Source organism: Silurus aristotelis (assembly GCF_946808225.1).
Source record: "Silurus aristotelis genome assembly, chromosome: 27".
NCBI classification, from domain to species: Eukaryota; Metazoa; Chordata; class Actinopteri; order Siluriformes; family Siluridae; genus Silurus; species Silurus aristotelis.
The window spans coordinates 12685109-12711651 of NC_139600.1; the positions used below are offsets into that span (position 1 = coordinate 12685109).

General features: G+C 35.8%; 1 long non-coding RNA gene across 1 annotated transcript; it reads right to left on the reverse strand.

Annotated features, from left to right (window-relative positions):
- Positions 1 to 269: 269 nt before the first annotated feature.
- On the reverse strand, positions 270 to 26543 carry LOC310721479. The gene is made up of 4 exons (XR_014532062.1): positions 26277 to 26543; positions 24794 to 24872; positions 24382 to 24410; positions 270 to 964 (listed from the first exon to the last, which is right to left on the reverse strand). It is a non-coding gene; the product is annotated as an uncharacterized lncRNA (long non-coding RNA).

A 26543-nucleotide genomic window follows, 5' to 3' on the forward strand; every position in this document is an offset into this window, starting at 1 on the left:
CTCTGGTGGGACAATTTGTGTTCTATAAGCCACAAGGTTGTTACAGGCCTCCTTACCTCACCTACACCAGCCTGGGGTGCACTTAGTGTTTACATTCTTCCCAAATGTGTTCACTGCGGATAAGGTCAGAGCCCTATAGCAGACCACTTAATATCTTACACTCTGACCCATGAATATACTGCACACTCACAAGCCTGGACTTTTTTTCAAATCTTCCATTTGGGGTGAAGCCCAGTGTGCCCTCAGATTCTGAATGACAGGAGTGGAAGTCTTCTACTTTTGTCACCCATCATCCTGAATCTTTATCTTGTGCATCCTGAAACACATTTTCAGGTCAAAATGTAATTGTTTAAAATACCGTTGCCTTCCTGTCAGCTTCATGACCATTCTCCTCTCACCGTGCTCAGTTTCCACTCCTGGCATTTACTGCCATTTACAGAATGTTTAGTTTTTTTTGTTTGTGTTGAGCACAATTCTATAGTCTATTGTGTGTGAAAATCTCTGGAGATCAGCATTTTCTAAAATCCTCAAACCAGTTCCTCACCACTATGCCCCCAGTCACACTTTTCCAAGCTATTGAATTGTATCTGTGCAATTTTATGCTTTGTCCTACTGCCACCAGATTAAATAAACCTTGAGCTGTTCTTAATAAAAGGTCATATAAGGAATGCACTATTTTTCTCGTCACGGTGACAAAGTGTATAAGATTTTGAAATACGAAATATTTATTATAGAGACATCAAATACAAAGAGAGAGGGAGAGAGAAAGAAAGAGAGAGGGGGTGTAAACTGTTCAAATAAATAAAACATTTGGACCATTTGTTATTTTTTATAGCTCTTGATAGCTCTTTGATATTTAATCACTGGCAGAGCACTTTGAATAGCAGGAGCAGGAAGGATGTTTTTCCTTTTTAGTGTAATGAAGCAGAGAGGACTCCATTTGCCACCTATTTGCAGGTTAAACCTATGGAAAGAAGGAAAAGGAACAAGAAGAGCAAAAGCTAGAATCAAGTTTAAGTGAAAGATTTTTTTTTAGCGCATTAACATCTAATCTTTCCGATAATGCATTGGCCATAATGACAGCTAGAAGTAGGATAAGATAGACAGAATTACAATGTTGACATGTTTTCACTTTTTTTTCTTTCATTCTCTTGGTTTTGCATGCTAAGGCTTCGGTACGATCGGGGGTGGTGGGATTCTTTTTTTTTTTAACAAAAGAATACAAAAAACTTTTTTTTAGAAGATAGACAAGGTGAAAGTAGAGCTAGTGAGAGAAGTATTACAAAAGGGATACTGACAAATTTTGACAGCGTGTTATTACAGCTAAGTGCCAATCAAGAATTAATGGCGCAAGCGAATATGTGCGTGTGCCACTGGTGGTGTTTTTTTTTTGTTTTGTTTTTTGCCAGAAGTGGGCCTTCCCAGGTATGTGTAAGTGAAAAACAAAAGAATGTCACCTTGCCAGTGAGAATACAATGAGTAGATTTCAGCATTGCAGCACTATGAAAGCAGATGGTGACAGCCGTTGAAAAACTCCTCTAGCTAATGGCAACAGTGGCAATTATACTCGCATTCATCATTTTAATGGCAAATTGCAAAACATTTCTTCGTCTTCCCTAGTGTTTAAAATACATCATAAATAATATGTCTAATAAGTAAACCATTTCAAATGGTTATCATATTCCCAAATAAATATATAAAATAATAATAAGGCCAGTCATAATTAAAGTGCCAACACTTTATGCATTCACAGGACAGTTTGACTTATTACTTACTTACTATTGCGAATACAGTACACATGATAATGGTGGCGGATGCAAGTGCTGAGTAAGAAGGTTTTAATAAACATAAGGCAAACAAATCCAAAACAGCAGGCAGACTCAAAAACGGGCCAAGATTTGGCGATTGGCAAACAGCGTAGACTACAGCAAACTACTTTGGAACAACAAGGAATGAGAGAGAGAAAAAAAAGGAATGAGAGAAAAAAAAAAATTTGTCAATAAACAAATATAAATTCTATGCATTACTATGCAAATGCACGCACAGATGTGTGTGTGTGTGTGTGTGTGTGTGTGTGTGTGTGTGTGTGTGTATATATATATATATATATATATATATATATATATATATATATATATATATATATATATATATACACAGGCATGACTCAAACAAGGAGGACAAAACAATTGTGAATGAGACATGTGAAAAAACGGACCAATGATGAGAAAGGTGTGGAGATATTATTTGGGGGGGGGGGGGGGAACCCATACACATATGGCTATGACAACAAACAAAGAAATGGGAAATGCTCTGTAACTGCAAGCCGATTATAATTATACATAATCTTAGTGTTATCATTATTATTATTATTATTATTGTCATTATTATTATTATTATTATTATTATTATTATTATTATTATTATTATTATTATTATAATACAACCAGAATATTCTGTAGGTTAATCCTCCATAAACTTTAATGCAACATCTGCAAAACTTACCACAGTCCTTTAGCCTATTGTGTCTTTTAGTGTGCTCTAACTGTACGAATTTATCATGATTACATTTTTTAAAAACCATTAAATAGTTTGGATGGTTTGAAAATCTTTCCTTCATTCACCAAACTCAGAACAGCCAAGCGTCTTTTTTTGTTTAATGGTTTTTCTGCAGCAATTGATCAAAAAAATCCTCCAAACTTCCATAGACGTACACTGAGGGAATATAAAGTGGCACACATGCTCCATTGATATTTTTTTTTCTATCAATCAACCTTTATTACTCTTTCAATCCATCTGACTTTCTACTTATATCATTCTGCCATCTATCTTTCCACAAGTAACTGTCTGTCTTTCTTTGTCTTTTGACTATTCAAACTAACCACAAGCATATAAAACCTTTTCATGCTTTCAGGCTGCCTTCGTCGAGCAAATTTTCATGTTTGTCATGACAAACTTTTACTTTTTATTTTATGAATTTTGAACATGACTAATAGTGTCAGTCTAGCTTACAGTTTAGTGATGCACAATGAAGACCAGATTAACTAAGTGGAAACACATATGGATTTGGACCCAAACAGTATAAAATATGTACAGTATCATAATTCTGCAACCTAATATAATTACAGTAAATTTACAAAAATTTGTGGACATCTAAACATATGTTCATATGTGATTTTCGAACATCCTATTCCACATATAGTCCCCAATAGCTGCTATAAAAGATGGCATACTTCTGAAAAGATAATGTACCCACCAAAAATGTTAATAAAATTATATCCTGATGAAAGTGAGGTGAGGAGGTCTGGGGTGCAGTCAGCATTTCAATTCATTCCAGAGGTGTACAAGTGGTTTAAGGTCAGAGCCCCTAAGATCTTCCACTCAAACTCATTGTTTTGTGCACAGTGGCAATGACATGGAACAGGTTCAGGTGTCTTAGTTCAAGTGAAGGGAAAATGTATATAGAGACACATATAGAGCCTCATCACAGCCGACTCTCTTTCTCACTTTCATGGTTACCGTTCTGGTTCTTGGTTATCGCTGTATCTTGTCTGTGCTTCGGTTTTGGTTTCCTCTTGTTCATGCTTCCTGTTATTTTGTCTTTGTTTCGGATATTTGTACCGTAATTAAAAACATCTGTACTTGCAGCGCCGATCCTCGTTTTGCATGACAGTTAACAAGAGAGTTCAGAGAAGACTCACAAGACCGACACGTTCAAGTGGACAGGAAGGCTATAGGTAACACTTATAGCCAGTCTTTATACCCATGGTAAGCAAAAAAACATGTCAGAATGTACAACATGTGAAAGAGCAAGAGTTACAATGGGCACAGGCTCAACAAACAACCAGTTATATTAAATGTTTTTAACTTTGCTTAACGTTCGAGGGTTTAAACCCCAGTTTAGCCAAACTGCCATTGTTGGGTCCTTAAGCAAAGCCCTTATCCCACTCTGGTCCTCGTCCATCCGTCCGTCCTTTCTTTCTTTCTTTGATCCATCGAATGAAAATACCAATTCTTCATATTAAAATATCCAGCAGCTGCATCCATGCGTATCCATAGCAATGCATGGAACAGCACAAAATTGTCACGCCTACCTTACAACCCCCAACCGTATTAAAATAATTGTACCAGTACAGTGACACCTGGGGGGAAAAAATGGAAAGCTCTGCAATTCATCTACCTTCCCTTATTCAACAGCCTGTACTTATTTCTATTTACAGTGAAATGTATGCAGGAGTCGGAAAGAAAGCAGTGGGTGAATGTACCTTTAAAAAGACAAATAGGCCGACGTTTGGGTACAAAGGGAGACATTGTGCAACAAGGAGAGACAAAGCTAGTTGAGCTGTCAAGTGCAGAGTGGTATTTAAGTTTTTTTTTTTTTTTTTTTTTTTTTTTTTAAGATTTAACCGAGCATAATCTCCTGTGTGCTCCTGACACCTGTGTAGGTTGGATACAGCAGCGCTGGCACACTATAGTTATCACAGAGCAGAAAGAAAAATGGCATACATGTTCAGCAAATACATTTAAATCACACTTGAACTTAAACAGAAGTCTGGATGTCAACCGTAACAATAGTGGTAGGTAAAGAAACTTTTCAATCAATAAACATATTTCGGAACGGTAGGTAAATGCTGCGAAAAGGAAAGAGGAGAAGGCAGGAGAGAACTAGTGATTGTTGTTCATAAACTACAGAATACAGAACACTGCAGAGTGAGAACTAATGTAACTTATGAGTAATGTTCTTTCTACAGTTTTTTACAGTCATTTGTGGTTATAAAACTAGGAGCTACTGAGCAAATCATAAAATAGCTCAACCTTTGCGATCATCACAGATCCAACACCAGCTTCTCCATGCCAGAGCCTTAAAACACTCAAGGAGGTCCAGTGTCCAAACTCCACATAAAGTGGAATCCAATTGGCACTGGTACGTCTCTAGATAGTTCGGGATGTTTGCGGGGTCGGCATCTACTTTTTTAAAGGTCCACAATCTTCATAAGGTTGGGACGTGACTGGGGCTGGAGCAACCTCAGGATGCCTCAGGATGGGGAGAGAAAGAGAAGCAGTGGAGAGGAATTAGCGTAGCTGCTGTTCATGATATTAATAGCACAAGTTGATAATGTGCATTTGATCAGATGTACTGAAGCACAAAGTTATGATGTGATGTGTGTTATGTGTAGGCTTTGCTAAAAAGATAAGTTTTTAATCTGCACTTAAACTGGGAGAGTGTGTCTGAGCCACGAACACTATCAGGAACACTATTCCAAAGTTTAGGAGCTACATGTGAGAATGCTTTACCACCTTTAGTGGACTTTGCTATTCTAGGAACTACTAGAAGTCTGGAGTTTTAAGATCCCAGGGAGCGTGACGGTTTGCAGCGTGTTAGAAGACCGGATAGATGATTGAGAGCTAAACCATTTAGTGTTTTGTAGGTAAGCAGCAGTAGTTTGTAGTCGATTCGAAACTTAACAGGTAGCCAGTGTAGGGATGATAAGATTGGGGTTATATGGTCATATTTTCTTGACCTTGTGAGAACTCTGGCTGCTGCATTCTTGACTAACTGAAGCTTGTTTATTAATGATGCAGGACATCCACCTAGTATTACATTACAATAGTCCAGTCTGGAGGTCATGAATGCATGGACGAGCTTCTCTGCATCAGATATAGATAACATGTTTCTTAGCTTAGCAATATTTCTAAGGTGGAAGAAGGCTGTTTTTGTAACTTGGTTAATATGATTTTTAAAAGACAAGTTGCTGTCTAAAATAACTCCCAGGTCTTTTACTGTTGAACTAGTAGTTACAGAACATCCGTCTAAATGCAGGTTGAAATGCTGGAGCTTCTGTATTCTGGTTTTTGGGCCGATAAGCAAAATCTCCGTTATGAGTTATGAGTCATCCAGTCTCCTAATTGTTTAACACTCAGTAATCCGAGCCACTTGAGCTGTATCGTCTGGTTTTGATGAGATATGTAGCTTTGTATCATCAGCGTAACAGTGATCGCTAATCCCATGTTTTCTAATAATATTTTCTAATGGAAGCATATATATTGTGAAAAGCAGGGGTCCTAGAACTGAACCTTGTGGCATGCCATAATTTACTTGCAATAACCTAGATAGCTCTTCATTTAAGTCTACAAAATGGTAACGATCAGACAGGTAGGATTTAAACGAGCTTAATGCCTGTCCCTGAATGCCGATGTAATTTTGTAAGCAATCTAGGAGATCATTATCTATATTGTGGAATGCAGCACTAAGATCGAGTAAAACTAACAGAGAGATGTAGCCTTGATCTGACGCTAAAAACAGCTCATTAGTGATTTTAACTAGAGCAGTGGCCTAAAACCTGACTAAAACTCTTTAAAGATATTGTTCTCTTGTAAGTAGGAACAGAGACAATATTTTCTAAAATCTTAGACATAAATGGGAGATTTGAAATGGGTCTGTAATTCGATAGCGTGTTTGGAACCAAATTATGTTTCTTAATGAGGGGCTTAATAATTGCTAACTTAAGGAGGTTAGGAACATTACCTAATGATAATGAGTAGTTAATAGTATTCAGAAGAGGCTCACCAGCTGTATGTAACACTTCTTTCAATAGTTTAGTTGCAATGGGATCTATGGTTGACATGGGACAGGTTGATTAAGCTTTGGTAATAACATTATACAGCTTTTTCTGTCCTATACATGTAAAGCAGTGTAGTTGTGGAGCTTTATGTGAGTTTGGGTGAGATCTCATTATGAAATGCTTCAATAATGCATTTCATAATGAACCTGATAAACCTGATAGCATAGCATCATAGCATTCACTTGTTTGCTGTGCTAATTTATGATGTTTCGCTTGGTCATGCTATCAAACCTAATGCAACAGCATATGCTAAGCTAGTTAGCCAAGAAAATAAAGGACTTTACTTAATTGTCAAATCAAAGTCAACATTATTGTCCTTCTTTCTTTCCAAAAACATGTTGAGCGATGAATGAAATATAATCTCACAAATTTTACTGTGCCTGTAGATTATCCAGATTTTTTTGCTTCAAGAACCCTAATGACACATAAGAAAAGGTTCCTATCTGAGTCTGGTTCTGATCAGGGTTTCTTCCTCGTACCATCTCAAGGAGGGTTTCCTTGCTATTGTTGGCACTGGCTCAATCATTATGGATAAACCTATTTGTCTCTGTAAAGCTGCTTTGGGACAATGTCTATTGTTAAAACAGCTATACAAAAAAATGTTATTGAACTGAATTGAAAAGTTAAATGTATAACTTGCTCCTGGGGTCTTCTAAATCCAGAGTCATTTTACAGCTCGATGAAACTGGGAGGGGGTAAATCAGAGATTAAGGGCTGTAGCTTTAGTTGTATCTGAAGAATAAAAAAATTGTGTTGAAAATTGTTCAAAATTCAATCCATTTAAATGTGATAATTGAGTACAAACCAGTTCAATGCATGTCAATTGGGTTGCAAAACTAAACATACTCACCTGATCAATCCTAAAAACCCAAAATAAACAAACGCACCTGAAATCAACTGAAAGTCTTCTTTTTTTCAATACCTCCTGAGTACCTCAGCTGCATAAATCAGGATTAAACCTTTCACCCACTTGCTGCTCACTTTCAACCTTTACACCACCCACATACAAACAACCAGGGTCTTAAATGCCTCGATTGATTTTGGATTTCAAAAGAACCTGCACTCTCAAAAATCCTCTCACATAATTAAAAACACGAACATTTACTTAAGTGACTTATACTGTTTGTTTAAAAAAAAAAAAAAGATTATAAATAAATAAAAAAATGCTCTCAAGATGTTTTTTTTCTTCCCCAATGCAACCTACACAAGGCTTTGAATAAAACACCTGAAGACTGTTAGTGTGTATCCATGGCAACTTTTACACTTTAAGTAATTAGGTATTACTGCTAAAGAAAGAAGCCCAAAGGATTGACATAAATTAGCAAGCTGGAACCAAACATCTATGTTCTACATGGCAAATAAATAAATAAATAAATAAATGAATAAAATATCATTCTTCAGTGAACAGCTCATTGTGGAAACCTGTTGCAATGCACTAAGCATGTAAACCACCTTATAAATAATACATATAATAATTCTAATATTGCTGATGATAAATAAACAATATATATATTTTTAATAAAATTTAGGCCCAATTGCTAGTGCTTAAGGAAAATGAATGAGGTCATTAATCTGGATTACATAAACCTTTTTTTTTTTTTTTTTTTTAGTAAAATACCTTTTTCAAGACAAATCAGCTTTGGTGAAATTCAGATGGAAATCTAGATCCCTAATGAGGAAGCAGGAGGTGACTGGCTAGTGAGAGAGAAGAAGCAAGAAATCTCAAGAGAACCCATGTTCTTGCAGGCAACAGTGAGTTGGATTATGGGATTTTTATAAATCCGGTCCAACAGTACATGTTTCAAACACAATGGATCTTGGGTTTGGGGGAGAACAGAAGTTGACAGGTCATAATTTTCCATATACCAGGTGTGTTCCTGACCACTCCTCTGAAATGTGGTCAACGTGTAAAACTAAAAAAGATTGTGGTTACATATAATGGACTTTCAGCTCCACCCAGATGAGGATGGATCCTCTTATGGTTTCTTGTTTATGCCATCACCGGGAGTTTTTCTTGCCACAGTCACAAATAATTGGAACAAACTAAAATGATAGGAAATATTATTATTATTATTATTATTATTTTTACTGCTTTATCTCTGTAAAGCTGCTTTAAAACATTGTCTATTGTTAAAAGTGCGATACAAATAAAAATGAACTGAATTACATAACTATCTCTACTGCTGTTCTATTTTTTTTTCTTTTGAAAAGAATTTGATTCACTTGAACAAATATAAGTACATTCTAACAATAGCTGAATTTATTGCTCTTTTTGCCCCCTAGTGGAGGTTTTTCTTGCAAATCAATTATAGTACACAGGATGAATTTATTTAGGACATAGATTCTAAATGTATTTGATGAGACAAACATTTATACAGCATTTATCAGTTACCTGACCTATAAACACAACATTGTATTTTTATTAGGTCTTTACTGTACATACATTCAGCCCCAGTCAGCAAACCAACAGTGATACTTTAAAAATATACATAATGAATACAATAAAATGCAGCTACGATTGCTTCATGCTATGGAGTCATGTATTGATCAGTCATGTAAAGTAAATATATACGTTGCTGTATTTAAGTAATTTTTTGGATATTTTCTAGAGTATCAAAGATATAGCCGACTTTCTCTCTACTCGACTACATTTATGATTTAATATTCCGATGTACTTTTTACTCCATTATATTTTAAGTGACAATAACAGTTACCCATTACATTTTGCTCACCAGCTTTATCCACCGTTATTTATTCTGCAACAGAGGTGCCATCATCATCCTCTCCATTATAGTTGGCCATTATATACTAATGGCTCTGACTGTTTGACATTAAACTCTAATTGTATTAATTAAATAAAGATACCTTTTTAAAAGATTGCTTTACTACTTTGCCTAATTAACCATGAATTGCTCAGTTGTATGAATGAGAAAATTGTAAGTGCTCTGCATAAGGACTGGGATGTTCAAAAAGCACAAATCAATTAGTGAAGGGAAGATCAGATCATTTTAGTGTCTTTGGTTTTTGAATTTCGTTCATCAAAATCAGTTTTTTTTTTCCCATTTAGTTCATATCGTTCCTTTAATCATGTGACAAAAGGACAAACGACTCGGACCAGAGGATTTATGAGATTACCTACTCAATTCTGTTTCCTGTGTAATGCACGGAATAACGTCAGATCATTTTAGTGACTTGGTTCTTTGAATCTTATTTATCAAAATGTTATAAAAACTTTTTTAAAATCTTTTTTTGATGAACTACTTAATTTTGTTTCCTGTACAGAACCTACGGAGAGTTTTCGATGCTTTGCTCATGTGCGTCCATTAAAAAACGAACTAATCACTCTTTGAGGCGACTCGTTCTTCTGCGTCACATTAAATGAAAGAGTCATTTGTGACTCATTCTACCCTTGCCTGCATGTATTTGTCCATTTCTGTCCTCTGATTTCTGAAATACCTTATAAAATGTATAAGGGTGTACATAAGGAACCTGACTTTGCCAATATCCACAACTAGACTCCAGTGGTGGACAAAGTACACAAACCATGTACTTGAGTAAAAGTGGGGATCCACTCTGTAAAATATGACTCCAGTAAATGTAAAAGTGCTTCCTTTAAACTTTCACTTGAGTAAAAGTGCAAGAGTATTTGCCTTCAAATGTACTTAAGTATCCAAAGTACTATGATTTATTACAACTATAATATTTTATTATCATTTTCTTCACAAGACTCCTACTGAATTAACTCAGTTTATGTAAAAAAAGACTGTCACTCTCAGTGCAACAATCTATTAATATAATGATAATAATTAAAACACTGATTATCTATTTATTTACTATATTATTGATATCAATTATCATAAGTTTTTGTCCACTCATAAAAAAAATAATGCAGTAAAGTACAGATAAACAGAAAAGCTACTTAAGTACAGTAATTAATTACATTTACCTTATTACTGTCCACCACTGCTAGACTCCATGTGTACACACACACACACACACACACACACACACACACACACACACACACACACATACACACTGCTTTACTGTCTAATTATCCAATTACCGCTCTTAGATTAATAAATGTGCCAACATGCTTAATGTGCTATCTAAATGTGCACGTGGCACAATGGGAATTAAAAAAAAAATGATAGTATATTAAAAAAAAATTAATCTACATAAAGATACAAACTTCATGCCATCATTGATCACATAACCAAATGAATGACTGGACCTCAGTTTGAGTAAGGAAACTGCTTTTCTTCCCAGCTGTTTATAGAAAAATCAATTAACTGGCCAAGAATCTTTAAAGCAAGCTCAGTGTTACAGCCTGTTATGTTTCTTTGAAATAACACATTTTCAGCCTTATTATTATTATTATTATTATTATTATTGTTATTATTGTTATTATTGTTATGTCAAACTTCAGATTTGTGGTTGCAAAAGGGAAAAAAAAAGTTAACTGGAGATGTAGCTTGCTAATTGCAAATAAAAGAAATTGATCAGTGTCTTACTGTACTCTTTATCTACAAAAAAAAAAAAGATAAGAAAAAAAAAGGAAAAACTCACCCAGGCCATTTCAATGCAGCTATAAAAGTCATAATTATCCACTAATGATAGAGGCTGTATTGGGTTTCATGTTAATAAATAATAAAAGCTAAGTTTTCTTGTCCAAAAAACTGCCTCCATTTACCAATTGCAAACCACAAGCCATCACAAGCAAGAAAAAAAATACTGTATCCATAAGCTCCTTGTTATAAAATTATAAAAAGACACTATGCACTATATGGGCAAAAGTTTGTGGACACCGGACAGTAAAACGGGTCACCTGACCAAAGGTGTTCAGTAGGGTTGAGGTCAGAGCTCTATATCAGGCCAATTAATATCTTCCCATCCCACCCATGGATCTGGCTTTGTGTACAGGAGCATTGTCATGCTGAAACATTGCATGGATCATCAGTCCTAGACTTTCCTGTTGACTCATCTCAAATCTTCATTATTTTTCATCTGCTTCTAAACAACCAGATTACATACATACATACATACATACACATATATATAATATATACACATATATATATATATATATATATATATATATATATATATATATATATATATATATATACACATATATATATATATATATATATATATATATATATATATATATATATATATATATATACACACACACACACACATTATATATATATATATATATATATATATATATATATATATATATATATATATATATATATATATATATATATATAGTGCACGAGAGGATTGACTTACTGACTCATTACAAGAGTGTATGCTGGACAAGCACATGCACAATATTATGTAAGACTAAATGCTGCTGGGTTTTGTTGAGTGTACATTTGATTCTTGCTCTTAGTCGAACTGGCTCTGAATTAATGTGTCAATCTCTTATAGTCTTTTTGCTCCCACTGTACTAAATGCAAGCTGTTCTGGAAAATTACCAATAATCATTAAGCATTAAAATTGAGGCGTTGGTGTCACTAGGGCTCGAGCCCCAAATAATTTTAATCTAGACCTGAATATTTTTGGCCTTTAACTGGCCTGGGGTTAATTCGAAATATGATAGGAATTGAGTACATGTTTGTTTAAACTTTACTTGTTGCTGTTACCACTTACTGTTTGGGATGCTAACTGTTAAAATTACACACACACACACACACACACACACACACACACACACACACAGCATGTAATGGATTACACGGCATGTCTGAATTATTGTATCTTTAAAAACTGTCCGCCTTAAAAATTGATTTTTAAGAGTGTCTGAGACTAAATCAATTTCTCTTACTCCGGCAGCCATTGTGGGTGTAAAAAAGTCTAATTTAGATGTATAAATGCGTGCAAAGTGCTACAGACGTGTTTTGCTAGTCGAACTTGGCTGTAACAGTTTCCCTCTGACCAACCAAAAAGATGATGAAAAAATGCTGACGATATTCTTAGTTAAAGAAACATATTTATTTCTTATAGAGACTAAGGTAAAAGGCCATCACTACAGACTTTAAAGGCCCTGGGCAGATTAGATTGACATGGCAGCACATAGAGGCTGAAATCTGGTTAGGAAAAAAAAAATCTTACATCCAAATACACGTACTGGAAGCAGTGCAGCCAAGAGAAACGCTACGAAATGAAAAGAATAAACTGTTAGGAATAAATTAATACAATTTAATGAAACAAATGTTAGGTTTTAGGTTGTAAATGTAGTACAGTGCCTCTGATAGTGTTTAGGCCAGCAGAGAAGGCCTTGCTGACCCACCACTAATAACATCTGAAATACTTATCAGGGATCTAAATCTATATCCTGATTTCCATAAAGCCCCTGCACTACCAACCTGCCATTGTTAGGGTTTTAAGCTGGACCCTTAACCCTATCTGCTCAAGGAGCACTGTATCTTCTATGAACTCAGCTTGTGAACACTATATGTGAAGAAAAGATATATGTAAATGCAACAACTAGGCCTTTGCCGTTACACAGCATGAACCCATGAAAGATGCACATAAGCACATTGTTTTTATACACGCTGGGCCTTATATAATGTAAAGAATTGTGCACCTCTTGTCATGATTTGCACCTTAACAAAGTCACGTGAACGTTCTGCAATCTGTGTTCTGGCAAGCAAGTAAAATACAAGACCACCAAGATTGATGCCCTGTTAGAAGGCAGTATGACATTCCAGGTTACAGAGAGTCTGCTATAAGGAAAACTATTCAAACTGAAACACCAAAAACTATTTTCCAGGTAATTTCAGTGCTGAATCTTAATACAAGATCAATATACAAAAAGTTCTATTATTTCTACAACCTGACAAACTCACTTCTAAATCGTTGCAGATAAATTAGCCAGTTCAAGATTACAATCCAATTAAAGCATTAAAATGATATCCAACCAACACAGAGGTATGAAGTGTGCCCCCTGACTTCACAATAAAGACTTCAAGATATTCTGGCAGTAAATTCGATATTATATAATCGACTGAGGACCTCTGAATAACCTGAGCAGTTCATCTGGCATCTAGAATGAATCATGAGCAAAAAAACTCAAGGTAGCAATGTGCACACAAATAAGTCACAACAATCAAACATTGGAGGTCCATCAAAAATGTTAGTACAATAAATGGTCAGACAGCTGTGTCAGTTTCAAGTAAAATTCTGACTTCATTTCCCAACAAATACTGTGGCCAAACTTTTAAACATAGCTGCCATGCAGTACACTCAAAGTTCCTTTTAATTAGTATAACGCTTTTAACAAAAGCAGCTTTACAGAGATAACGTGTTTATAAGGTTGTATTAAGAAGGTTTAAGTTTATTTCCAATAACTTTATTCATTATAAATGTTTGTCCATAATGAGTAGGCCAGCAGCGACTGTGGCAAGGAAACACTTTCGGAGATGCCTTGAGGAAGAAAACCTTGAGAGGAACCAGATTTAAAAGGGAACCTTATTCTCATCTGGGTGGCACCAAATGTTCATTCATTACAGTTCCATTTGTTGAGGTGTGCGGTAACAATCTGATCCCAAACATACAAAATCATACAGTATAAAGAGACTTCATTCCATTTAGAACTTTGCAAAGCATACACTTGGTTGATAGTGTGCCCTGAACCATTCTGACCTGTTTTTATACAAAATTTTTTACTTTTTGAATCCTGACCTGTTGTCCGTTTACGACCTGATTCACATTTTAGACGATTTTATAATTACATTATGTGTGTGCGCATATATACAGAGAGTCCGCCCATTGCACAGAAATTGTATCCTCACTTATACACAAGGAAGGGCGAGGGTTGGTTGACGTCACATAAGCCTTCAGGGTTTCCAGTGGGAGAATTTACAAGATCTAGAGTGACATCACGCCAGTAAGGATAGCAGAATCCAAATTAAAATTGTGGATGCCACAAAGAGGTCCAAGCCATTAGGAGCCTAATTCAGAAAGAAAAAAAACATCATGTTGTGGTTTGCCCAGAGCAACATCCAAGCTAGAACCACCACTGGTTATATTGATTATAAGCAGATGCAACGACAACAATAAAGTGCACATGAAAACAAACACACAATAAACATGACATCAAACACCAAGCAATGAAACAACAAAAGGTACAACTATCATGAACAAAATCCAAACAAGAAAAGAGAGGTGCAACAAATGGTGAGACTTAATACAAGTGTTAATTGCTATGCTAATTAGTGTGAATGTGATTTAGGTGTGCAAACATGTGACAAGGTCCCATGAGGTGCAGTGGCTAATGGGAAATGTAGTTTCTGACCATATTCAAGACACTTATCATATCAGGTAGTCATTTAAAAATAATCTAAAAACAACACTAAATCCCCTAAATACAACACATTTTTGTTAGGTCACATTATCATTTGACTTATTTCATTTCTGTGTGTCTCTAAAAAAAAGTTCCCTGGTGAGATTAACAGCCTTAAACTAATGTTGACTGTTGCAGCACATAATGCAAAATATTCTGTTAAACAGACCCTATTACTGTTTCTAATGTGTGCCTATGTGTACCCCCTGCATTACAGATGAGGTCTACCACCATAAAAAAAAGCACTCCACTTAGATTGGTCCAATAGCTAAAAACATATCTGAGCTAAAAAAAAACAAGGCCTTTACTGCATCAACACTGAGTAACTGAATTAAATCGTATAATCAGCCTTTGCTATTAACATCCCATGTAGCTTCTGTGTTTCAAGTCACACTCATTTAGAATTTGGATATTCTCTGCTGTAGGAGAGCCTGTAGACTAAAGAAAACATTGTGATGTCAGACATATTATTAATTTAAAATTCATCACACTGGTCCTGCATTCCAGACAATACGGTCTTTACAAAGTGTTTAGACCTGCTGAAAATAAAAGAAAGAAAGGTACTTTATACTCGTCACATGTACTTTACAGCACAGGGAAATCTGCATATCCAGGTGATGTTAAGGTGCTGGGGTCAGCCATAATACAGCCCTCCTAGAGCACTATGAGTTAAGGGCCTTGCTCAAGGCCTCTAAAAGTGGCAGCTTGGCAATACCAGAGCTTGAACCCCCAAGCTTCACATTAATTACTCAGAGCCTTAACAACTGATCACATTAACATGAAATAAATTTGTAAAATATTACAGAAGTGAATGTTTAATGTAAAAGGTTTATAAATAAGATATGAATTAGGGTTCAGTTTAATTATTACTTACATAAATAAAAAAAAAAAGCTTAAGGAGCAGTGTTGGGCAATAACGCGTTACTAGTAAGTTACTGTAACGCAGTTACTTTTGACAGTAACTAATACTGTAACGCATTACTTTTTAAATAAAGTAACTTCGTTACCGTTACCGTATGGTGCGTTACCCGTTACATTTTTAAATGAATTAATTTCGGCTGAAGTGTAGCCTACAGTCTAACCTGTTTACAGCAGCGACGCATTGTAGGATTGGTGGATGAACCACTGTAAACAGGAAGAAGACGCATTGTAGGATTGGTGGATGAACCACTGTAAACACGAAGAAGACGCACTGTGGGCGTGTTTCCGTTTATTCAGGTCTGTGTGGCAGTAATGGCGAGTCAAAGCGAGAGCAAGACGAGTTTCTCAAAGTGGAAATATGCTCATTATTTCACTTTAGTTGAGCGTAAAGACAAAAACTTTTTAGTCAAATGTAAGTTGTGTCTTTCTGGTTCGACGGTCGTATCTACTGCGATAAACAGCAACTCCAATCTGTCGAAGCTCCTCCAGAAACTCCATGCCTCGACGAAGCTAGAAGCTAACCCGGTGTTCTGTTCTACATTGTTGATCGTTTTCATACTTAAGCTGTGAAAGGAACATTTTTAAGAGCTCAACACAACAGCTTTTATGATGCATAAGCCACTTTAGTTTTTGATTTTGAATATATTATTCAGCTTGTTTTGTTATTTATTTCAGAAATCCTTGTGATATATTCAGTTTGTGCTGCTCTGACTTTACTAAAATAATGTTTAAAAATTACTTTGTGTTTAAGTCAGTTTTGTGTTTGTATAGACCATAACGCATAAAAGGGCATTGATGGGAACAGTACTTTTAACAGTAATGCATTACTTTTTGGTGTAAGTAATTGAGTTACTTTTTAAATTAAGTAACTAGTAACTGTAACTAGTTATGATTTCTTAGTAACTAGCACAACAAGGAGTTGTGAGTTAAGGAGTATGGGAACCCATTTTGTCTATATAGGGAACCCATCCTCATCTACATACATACTGTATAGTTATCCATTTATAACAGTTCTATCATAGCAGTAATCATAAATACTATTTAAAGTTACTATCTAAATCCATCTTTAAAGTTCTTTAGTTGCTCAGTAACTTCATGGATCTCTCAGGAGTGGCTGAACGTTATACAGCCATTCATGGAGTATTTACAGAGGGGCTTGCCGAACCAAATATAATTTTCCCCCACACTCCTTCCCACACTGAGGGTCTCACTTTTACATTCTACATTTTTTATACTTTTAATCATACAGTATATGCAATTAAGAAATTCTCTGCCAGTTTCTTCTTTTCTTGACTGAGGTTAAATTTGTTAAAATAATAAAAAAAAAAAAAATAATGTAATAATAATGTTCTGTAATTGTACTTAAGAGACACTCAAGATTATTGTAAACCTGAATAAGTTAAAATCCTCTGGAAGCCCTTGCATGGGACTAGGAGCAACGTATTCATTAAACGTTTAGATGAATGGGAATTGAAATGTAAATTTACTGGACACACATGCCACCACATGTAGCACGATGTGCAGTGAACTTTTTATAACAAAAATCTTTGTTTACATAAAAAAAAAAGCTTACACATACAGTTGCCATGTTTAAAGACTAATATCCCAGAATAAAGATGATTCAGATGTAAATGAGATATAAACTGGATTAATACTGGGAGACTGGACTTTTCAAGCTAAATTTGGTTTTCCTTCAAATTTGGAGAAACACATCTGTATAAAATGACTTTGGATGTTCTCTTCTCTTGAACTAGGAGACACAAACTTGTGCCAGCATGACAAACCCCTGTGCACAAAGCCAGCTCCATGAAGATATTGTTTACATAGGTTGGAGTGGAAGATCTTGAGTGGCTTACTACAGAGCTCGGACTTCAACCTTTTGTATAACTTTGGGATGAATTGAAATGCTGACTGCACCCCAGGCATCCTGTGTGGCTGAAGGAGCACAAATCTCCATAAGCATTTTCCAAAAGAGTGGAGGTTTTTATAACAGCAACTGCAGACTAAATGTGGATTGTGATTTTCAAAATACACAAATGAATCTTACGTTTAGGTGTCTTTAAGCATTTGTAAATATTTTGTATGTGAAACATACAGACTTTACCCTCAGAGTTTTTTCTTAGACCACTAGGACGATTCCAGACTTTCGCTTGAACACTAAAAGTCTCAGTTACTGCAGAAACAAGGTGGATCCAGCTCATTATAGTATACTATTATTATATTAATATTGCCTTTCTTGCCACCAGACTGCAGAGGCACAAAGGCAAAGAGACTCTAGAGAGCCATGGAGAGTTTTGTATGTCAAATAAAACAGCATGAGCGTTTGGGGTAAACGCAGCATCAAACCTCAGGGATCCCAGTGAGACCAATAAGTGAAGAGGAGGTGAGCCGGAAGATATTAAGGTAAAGGTTTTAAATGAAATCAGAGACAAAAATATTTTTTGGGGGGGGACATGTATTGTAGAACAGGGGGAAGGGGGAGTAAGGTCTCTTGATAATAGCGAGAATTAGAAAGACACAATAGAAAATTAAGCAAGATTATGTAAGAGAAACCACATAACGGGGCTGTCCTGGAAGGTTTTATTCCTCTAACAACAACAACAACAACACAATTTGCCAATAATTAGATTTTTCTGTGTCCTTTATATGCAAGATGGCATATAAAATCTTTGTTGTTTCTCTATCTAGATGGTAATAAGACAAAAAGGAAAATGCATCATGTCATGATACATAGAAACCCGAAAAGCATAAAAGACTCAGACTGTCCATTATAACGTGCTAAAACCCAGAGACTCCTTCCATTAATGTATTTATACAATAGTTTGTCTGAATGGTTAATTCTGATTGGCTGGAAGGTGAGAGTTCAGTTTTTTGAGCACTAGTAGATTAAAACTCTGATGCCTGTCAAAATCATCTTTGTGAAAACTATTTGTATGTTTTTTTGAGACACATCCATGTGCCTTTTTTTTATATGTGGCAAACTAGAGAAAAGGAAAAAACACACAAGAATTGGACAGATGAGAGCAATTAACCGACTTCACCATACAACAAGACAATGACTTGAAGCATATGTCCAAGCTCTGTAAGTGTTATTTAAAGAGTAAATCTTCTGCTGGAGTGTTAGCTATCATGGAATATCCTACCCAGTTACTGCAAATAAATCATATTGAACTGCTCTGGATGAACTGGATCACAAGGTCAGAAAGAAATCTCCAACTAGTCAAGATCATCTTCAGCAAGTTCTACAGAGGCATGGCAAAGTATTTCAGCTGAATGTTTAAAGAAACTAACTGTCCGTATGCCAACAAAAGGAACATGTATGTGTCTCAAAAACACAAAGACTTTGGGGTATGTTTGAGATCTTTATATTTTCAATGAAAATTTAGGTTTTAAAGGATAACCAGTCCAGCTAATTGTTAAATTTTGTGGGCTTGTGGTATGAAATGTTATTTTCTCCCACTGATGTTGTGTGTATCTGTAGGGCATACAAACTTCTGCAGTTCATATTCACCAATTAGTGTAGTACAGGTCAGCCCTGCAACACCACACAAGCCTCCTACACAAAGGCTTGCATATATACACACACACATACACACAAAAAAAATTCATCAGTTAACCTTTACTTTAACTGTTATCTTTCTGTAATGAGGGAAGTGGTTGCATTTCCTGCCAAAATGTATATGTATTTGTATTTATGGATGAAAATGTTTGACTCTTATGGTCTCGTTATCTCAAACAGTAATTAAAAAAAATACTAACACTAATCACAAGCAATGCAACGATGTAAGGTTGTTGTAGCTTTCCAAAAAAACACCACCAAACTTTTAGTATTTTGTGGGTAAATTGTGGGTTCTGAATAGAAATCCATGGAAACAGTAACAAAATGTATGTGGTATTTAATAAACCATGAAACGTATAGAACAGAGCATCTAACTATTCTCTATTTAATAGCACACTGTCTAATTACAGTGATGGACAGTAACAAAGTAATTGGTTACTCTACTTATGTAGCCTTTTCAAGCGCATGTCCTTTACAGGAGTATTTTCATTTGGGGAGACTTTAATTTCACTAAATTTTACAGTCAAATATTGTGCTTTTTACTCAACTACATTTTCCAAAATCAGTCTTTTCTTTTAATTTATGAGTGGATAAAAACTTAACTGGTAAAACACACAGCAATCTACCAATCAGGGTAAGCAAAAAAAAGACTTGAAAAGTTTTAGAGGGGGAAGTATGTCAAAGCATCTTTGATATATTTTGCTTAGAGCAACTTTACTCAGCATTCAAACAGATTTTGCCAATATCATCTAGCATTATTTATAAAGATTTAATATGTGGTATCTATTTTGGTGGTAGCACAAACATACAGTTCAGCATCGGTTCAACAGCAAGCAGAATATTCAGGGAGCACTTTTACTTTTAGCGGAGTCATATTTTACAGAGCGGATCTCACTTTTACTCGAGTACATGGTTTGTTTACTTCTTCCACCACAGTCTAAATTTGTTGCAGAGAGGGTGTGGTCAAAGAGGGAGCTGGAGGAAATGAGTGGTATGGATCACACACCTGTGGGTAGTTTTACTTATGAGTGTTCTCTGTGGCAGTGAGAAGCAAAGATGGAAAATACAAAGAGATTGAAGCCAAGAGAGAGAGAGAGAGAGAGAGAGAGAGAGAGAGAGAGAAATGCAAAGCAGTGTGTATGACTGTGTGTCTATGTGCTTAAAACACTGAGAAATCTAAGTACAAAACCAGGCCTGAGACTAGAACAAATGATCAGTGATGTAGTATTCGGAGTTCTTCATTTCAATTACTGCAAACCTCATAAGAACAAGTTGTTTATTCATTTTATACCACAGCAACTGCCCATATCTGCTGTATTCTTATTTATTATCCAACAATATAATGTGTATCCATTTATCCATTAGGAAAGGGTAATCCCTGTTGTCACTTGTGTTATTGAAGGTATAAATAAAGTCATTCCCTTGTCAGCCTCTGTTTTTACTCTCTTGATGCTAATAAGATAAAAGTGCAGGCTGTCAGTTTACTCAGCAACCAGAAAACGTTCAGTCCTGAAAACTGACTCTTGTGTCTGAAAAGTAAAGCTTTGATCTTTGCCTCTGTTGCCAACAAATGACTGACACTAGAAACACCTTCTATAAATCAACATATAAAAAAAGTTGTGCATGTGGAATGTATGCCATTGTATTCTGTATGGGAGTGGTTACGATAGAAACGATAACCTAGAATCAGTTTATTCTTATCAACTTTGTTTTGGAATTATAACTATTTGCAGAGCTGCTGTTCTAGAAAATGAATCAATACCTTATAATAAGATTAGTGATTTTAACAGTGCTACGGTATAAATGGACACAGAGCATAACCTCAAAGCTTTAATATGTAAGGGATAATCCACAGCTATGAAAACAGAGAATGAAATGGCAAGTGAACTAGCGTAGCATATATATATATATGTACACAAGGGATTATTTCGAGACTAGCTCTGTTTAAAAGAAAGTACTGTATATACCTTTATTTACGTATCTATGTTTACACAATATTCCTGCCACTTTTGGAATGTGTCTTGGAAGTCTTCTTTTCGAAGCTCCAGTGCTCCCTGTGACTGTGATCTGTTGGTGTGTTACTAAACTAGTCTGGAACCTTTTTGATACCACTGCATGTGTGTCTGTGTGTGTGTGCGCGTGTGTGTATTCATTAAATTTTGCCATGCTAACATGGTAAAGACGTGCCACTCTGCATGTTACTTTGTTATGGGTCAAATTGCACAATGTGAAATTAAATAAGGAAACAATTTTGCAAGTATAAAGTGAAAGAGAGAGAGAGAGAGAGAGAGAGAGAGAGAGAGAGAGAGAGAGAGAGAGAGAGAGAGAGAAATGACTTATGCACAACTGAAGTCCTCATTAGGCTATAGTCAGCTTCTCCAGTTTGTCCCCAGATGACACTAATAGAGAGCTGGAGAAGGTTGAGATTCCGCAGTGTGACTAACAGCACAGCAAGGATTGACCACGCAGTAATGTACAGGCAGGCAAGACTATAATAAGTCAATTTTTGTTTTGGGTTGTTTTTTTGCTAATGAAGTAGGTCACTTCTGGGCTTTTTGGGCTTTGCATGCATGCATGCTTGTTGCTTAATTACCACAATTGAACATCCAGACACAGCATACAGGCCCTTAACCTCCCCAAATCACCACCACATTCTAACAGTAATAGAGCAGTACAGTAATGTCTATGGTGGCTGCTACATGGGATTCATTTGACTCATAGAAGTTTTTGAAGGTCAATGCATCATGCAGAAAAATGCTTTTAGCGTCTCGTCCGTGACATAAAATAGAAAGGATATACTTTCGATTTTAATAGGTATAAGAATAAAGAGTAAAAATAATTTAAAAAACTAGGAAAATAAGAATGAAATAGAAATGCAATGAAATCACCAAAAAAAATTTTTTTTTTACAATTAAAAATAAAAATAAATTATTACTTGCGCCTGTGCACAAAGTCAGCTCCATGAGGATATGTTTAACATGGGTTCAAAAGATCTTCAGTAACCTGCTTTCGACCTCATCTCTACAGAACATCTTTGGCATTATTTGGAATGCTGACTGCACTTCAGGCCTCCTCACCCTGACTTTACTAAAGTTCTTGTTTTAGAAAAGAGCACAAATCTCCACAAGCACACTACAAACTTAAGTGGAACATCTACCCAGAAGGGTAGAGGTTATTAGAAATACAAATGAGGACAAATGGTCCATATGGTGTATATACATTTCACCAGCCCTCAAAGTCTCACATTTGCCATTCATGGTTGTTGTTATTGTTCATTTTCATTATGTTCATGCTAAGGTTACAGTGTCGTTTTTGCACTTTATTAAAATGGTCCCCACATCTCTTCGTATTACATACAAATAGATCAATAATGTCAATGGCACAAAAAGGTTGCTTTACATATTTAGCACATTCAAACACCAGAGAAAAAGGATTAAACCTGCACAGCATGAGAGGAGAACTTCACACAGACAGCAACCCGAACACGCGATCAAACAAGGACCCTGTTGGATATCTATGACACATTTATTGCACAACATTGCTTGACCGATTTGCATAATATGACGTGTCTCTATGCTCAAGTGCCATGACACATCATCCTTCTGTGCCAAGTAGAGCAGAACCAGAGAGGCACTATAAAGAAGGAACAGAAATAATTTTTTTTCTCCATTATGTTTTAACAGTTTAAATGATTTATCATTTGGATTTGGACAGTATTAAAATCGCAAAGCAATTCTTCTTGATAAAAGTTTGTTTTTCAAAGGGGAATCTAACAAGCTAAACATCCAAAACACTCAATCTTTGTCCAGCTCAAACCTTGTTTGTGTGTTTATCATCTGACCACCAGAGGAAAAAAAGACAAGCAATTCCTTTTCCACTTCTGGGGAGCTTGCAGCTTTTCCTTCGATTTCTTTTGTTAAGCCGTTATTAGTCTAATATATAAATACCAGTGGCAGGTCATGCATTTGGTACCTGGGCCTTCAGTGGGTTACATTATCTGGAATCAATATTTGTCTAATAACATGACAAAAACATGAAAAATGTAAATAAAATCCAACCTACTCACCAGAGATGCATACACATAATTTGCACCACTCCTCAGAGGCGGTAGGCCAATGGTGCTGCTCTTATTCACTGGTCTAGAAGTGGCGAACAAACCCTTTCCCGGGATGAGACAAGCTAGCTAGCTTCGGTTTCCTCTGTAGGCATAAAAAAAGTCTAACTCAGATGTATTAATGTGTGCAGAGCTCTACACATGTATTCTGGCAAATCAAACTTGGCTGTAACAGTTTCCCTCTTGAAATCGCTAATAGAGACTAAAGTAAAAAAAAGGCCAGCAGTACAGGCCCTGGGCGATTAGATTGACATGGCAGCACAAAGAGGCTAAAATCTGATTAGACAAAAAAATTAACATTCGCATGCACGTACTGGAAGCTGTGCAGCCAAAAGAAACGCTATGAAATGAAGAGAATAAACTGTTGGAAATAAATGTATAAAATTTCATAGAACAAATATTAGAATTTATGTTGTAAATGTAGGTCAGTGCTTCTGCCCGCCACTGATAAGTACCATTCATTACAAGAGTGAGCTTTCCACTTGACACTTTGCTCCAAATTACCTTTAAATTGTCTCATTTACTGAAAATAAATCTTTGGGAAACAGAGCTGCATCAAACGACTCTGTTAGCACTTCATTACGCTGCCATGCACACATACTCTTGTCTAAAATGTTTTAATGTATTTATTTATTAATAAGTGGAAGTAAAATGTAAGTATCTGACCATTATAAGTACTAATGTAAGTGATCCATCGACAACAAAAATCTCAATAATTTGTTTACAAATCTATTGAATAAACAAAAGTAAAACCCAAGTGATTTCATGCAGCTCTCCTGTTGTCACTAGCTCTATTGGCACTTACCTTCGATCCTTGGCTCCCTCCATGAAGCTCTGTGAAGGAATTTGGGAGTAATATGTTATAGCAACCTTACTTTAGACACAGATAAACTCAGTCATGAAAAACATTATTATTTCAACTGTGATTACATTCCAGTGAAGCCTTTTCTATCCTTTTCAGATCTTCAAAAAGGCTACGCATCCATTTATTAGTTTCAGGTTAGACTGCTGTAATGCATTGTACATTGGTCTTCCACAATAATCCCTGAACAGGTTTCAATTGGTACAAAATGCTGCTGATCATCTGTTCACTAATACAAGTAGGCTAGAATATATAAACCCTGTTTTCCCTTCGCTGCACCTGCATCCAGTTTGTTTCAGAATTAATTTTAAAGTTGTTTGTGTATAAGGATTAAAATAATTAAACTTCCAAATACTTTGTTGACTTATTACAGCTCCATTCCTCATCATGCTCCCGAAGATCCTCCCATCAGCGTATTTCACGTGTACCAAAGGCTAAGTACAAAAACAGAGGTGATCAAACTTTTGCTGTGTCAGCTCCTAAGCTGTGGTACAATTAGCCGTTTAATATACAAAGACCAGGCATAATATGACCAGCTGCCTAATATTGTGTTGCTCCCCCCTTTTGACGCCAAAACAATTGTGACCCATCGAGCATTACAGCATGAACTTCTTGAGCAGTTTGAGCTACAGGAGCTCATCTGTTCAATCGGACCACAGGGACCAGCCTTCGCTCCCCACATGCATCAATGAGCCTCGGCCGCCTATGACCCTGTCGCCGGTTCACCGCTGTTTCGTTCTTGGACTTTTTGATAGATATTGATCACTGCAGACCAGGTACATCACACAAGCGCTGCAGTTTTGGAGATGCTTTGACCCAGAAGTCTAGATGTCACAATTTGTCAAACTAGCTCAAAATTTACGCCCATTATTCCTGCTTCTAACACGTCAATTTTGATTGCCAAATTTTCAATTGCTCTCTAATAAATATATCCCACCCAATAACAGGTGCCATTATGAAGAGATAATCAATGTTATTCACTTCGCCTGACATAATCTTAGGTCATAATGTTATGCCTGGTTGGTGTAAGGTCAGCCTCAAATCTGGCTACTTTTAAATCTTTGTTAGGAACACACTTTTTTTCTTTGGCTTTTTTTTTTTCTTTGGCTTTTTGGCTAAAAAGTGTTGGGTCCAATTATTTTCTTTTATGTTTCTTGTCTGATACAATACATGGTTGTGAATGCTTTTAGTTTTTGTGTTATTTTTTTATCAGTGCTTTTATTGTAAAGCACTTTGTTAACAGATCATTATAAAAAGGTGCTTTATAAATAAACTTTACATTTATTTATTTTATTGAATATTAGACTGAGATCCACATACAGATCCCTGTGAATGGAATAACTGCATGCACTATTGTCTGAGCTTGTGTCCAATCAGATTAGAAAATTCAACAGCTCTTTGATTATAAATAATTTATAGCCTTTGTGATTTCTGTATTTTTCTATATACATGGATTGTTTTGTGTGTATGTTGAGGGAGGGTGTTTGTTTCACTAGTGGAAACATGAGATGAGTAAAACACAAATCAAATCCTGTACATCTGTTTAACCCTTAGATTCCTGTTCTTGGTTAACAGGAGTGAAAACTGATATGGTCTTTGAGAAAATGTGCATTTTCAATAAAGAAAAACAAATTACATAGTCACTCTTTACAACCTTGGTGAGCAGAAATGCATCTCAACATGTACAAAATATCAAACAGTAAGACAGAAGATGACAAAAGACCACACTGATTTCTACTCCTGTCAGCTAAGAACAGGAATCTGACTCTATCAATGATAAACTCAGAGACTTAGAGACATCATTTAGAACAAACCCAAAAAATTTGATAAATAATTACCTTGTCTTCCAGTTTTCAGCTTTTCAGATTCTTGTTCTTGTGTGACAGAAGTAGAAGTAGTATGAGGTCCTTCGCCTAAAGGTTTGATTTGTTTTCCATTCTGAGATGCTTTTCCGCATACCATGATTGTAAAGAGTGCTTATTTCAGTAACCTTTTTTACATACCAGTCTTGCCATTTTTAAACCAGTCTCTAAATTACTTGTTCTGTCTCATCAATCAAGCGGTTTTTCAGAGCTGCTGGATGTTTTTTTCCCCCATAACATTCT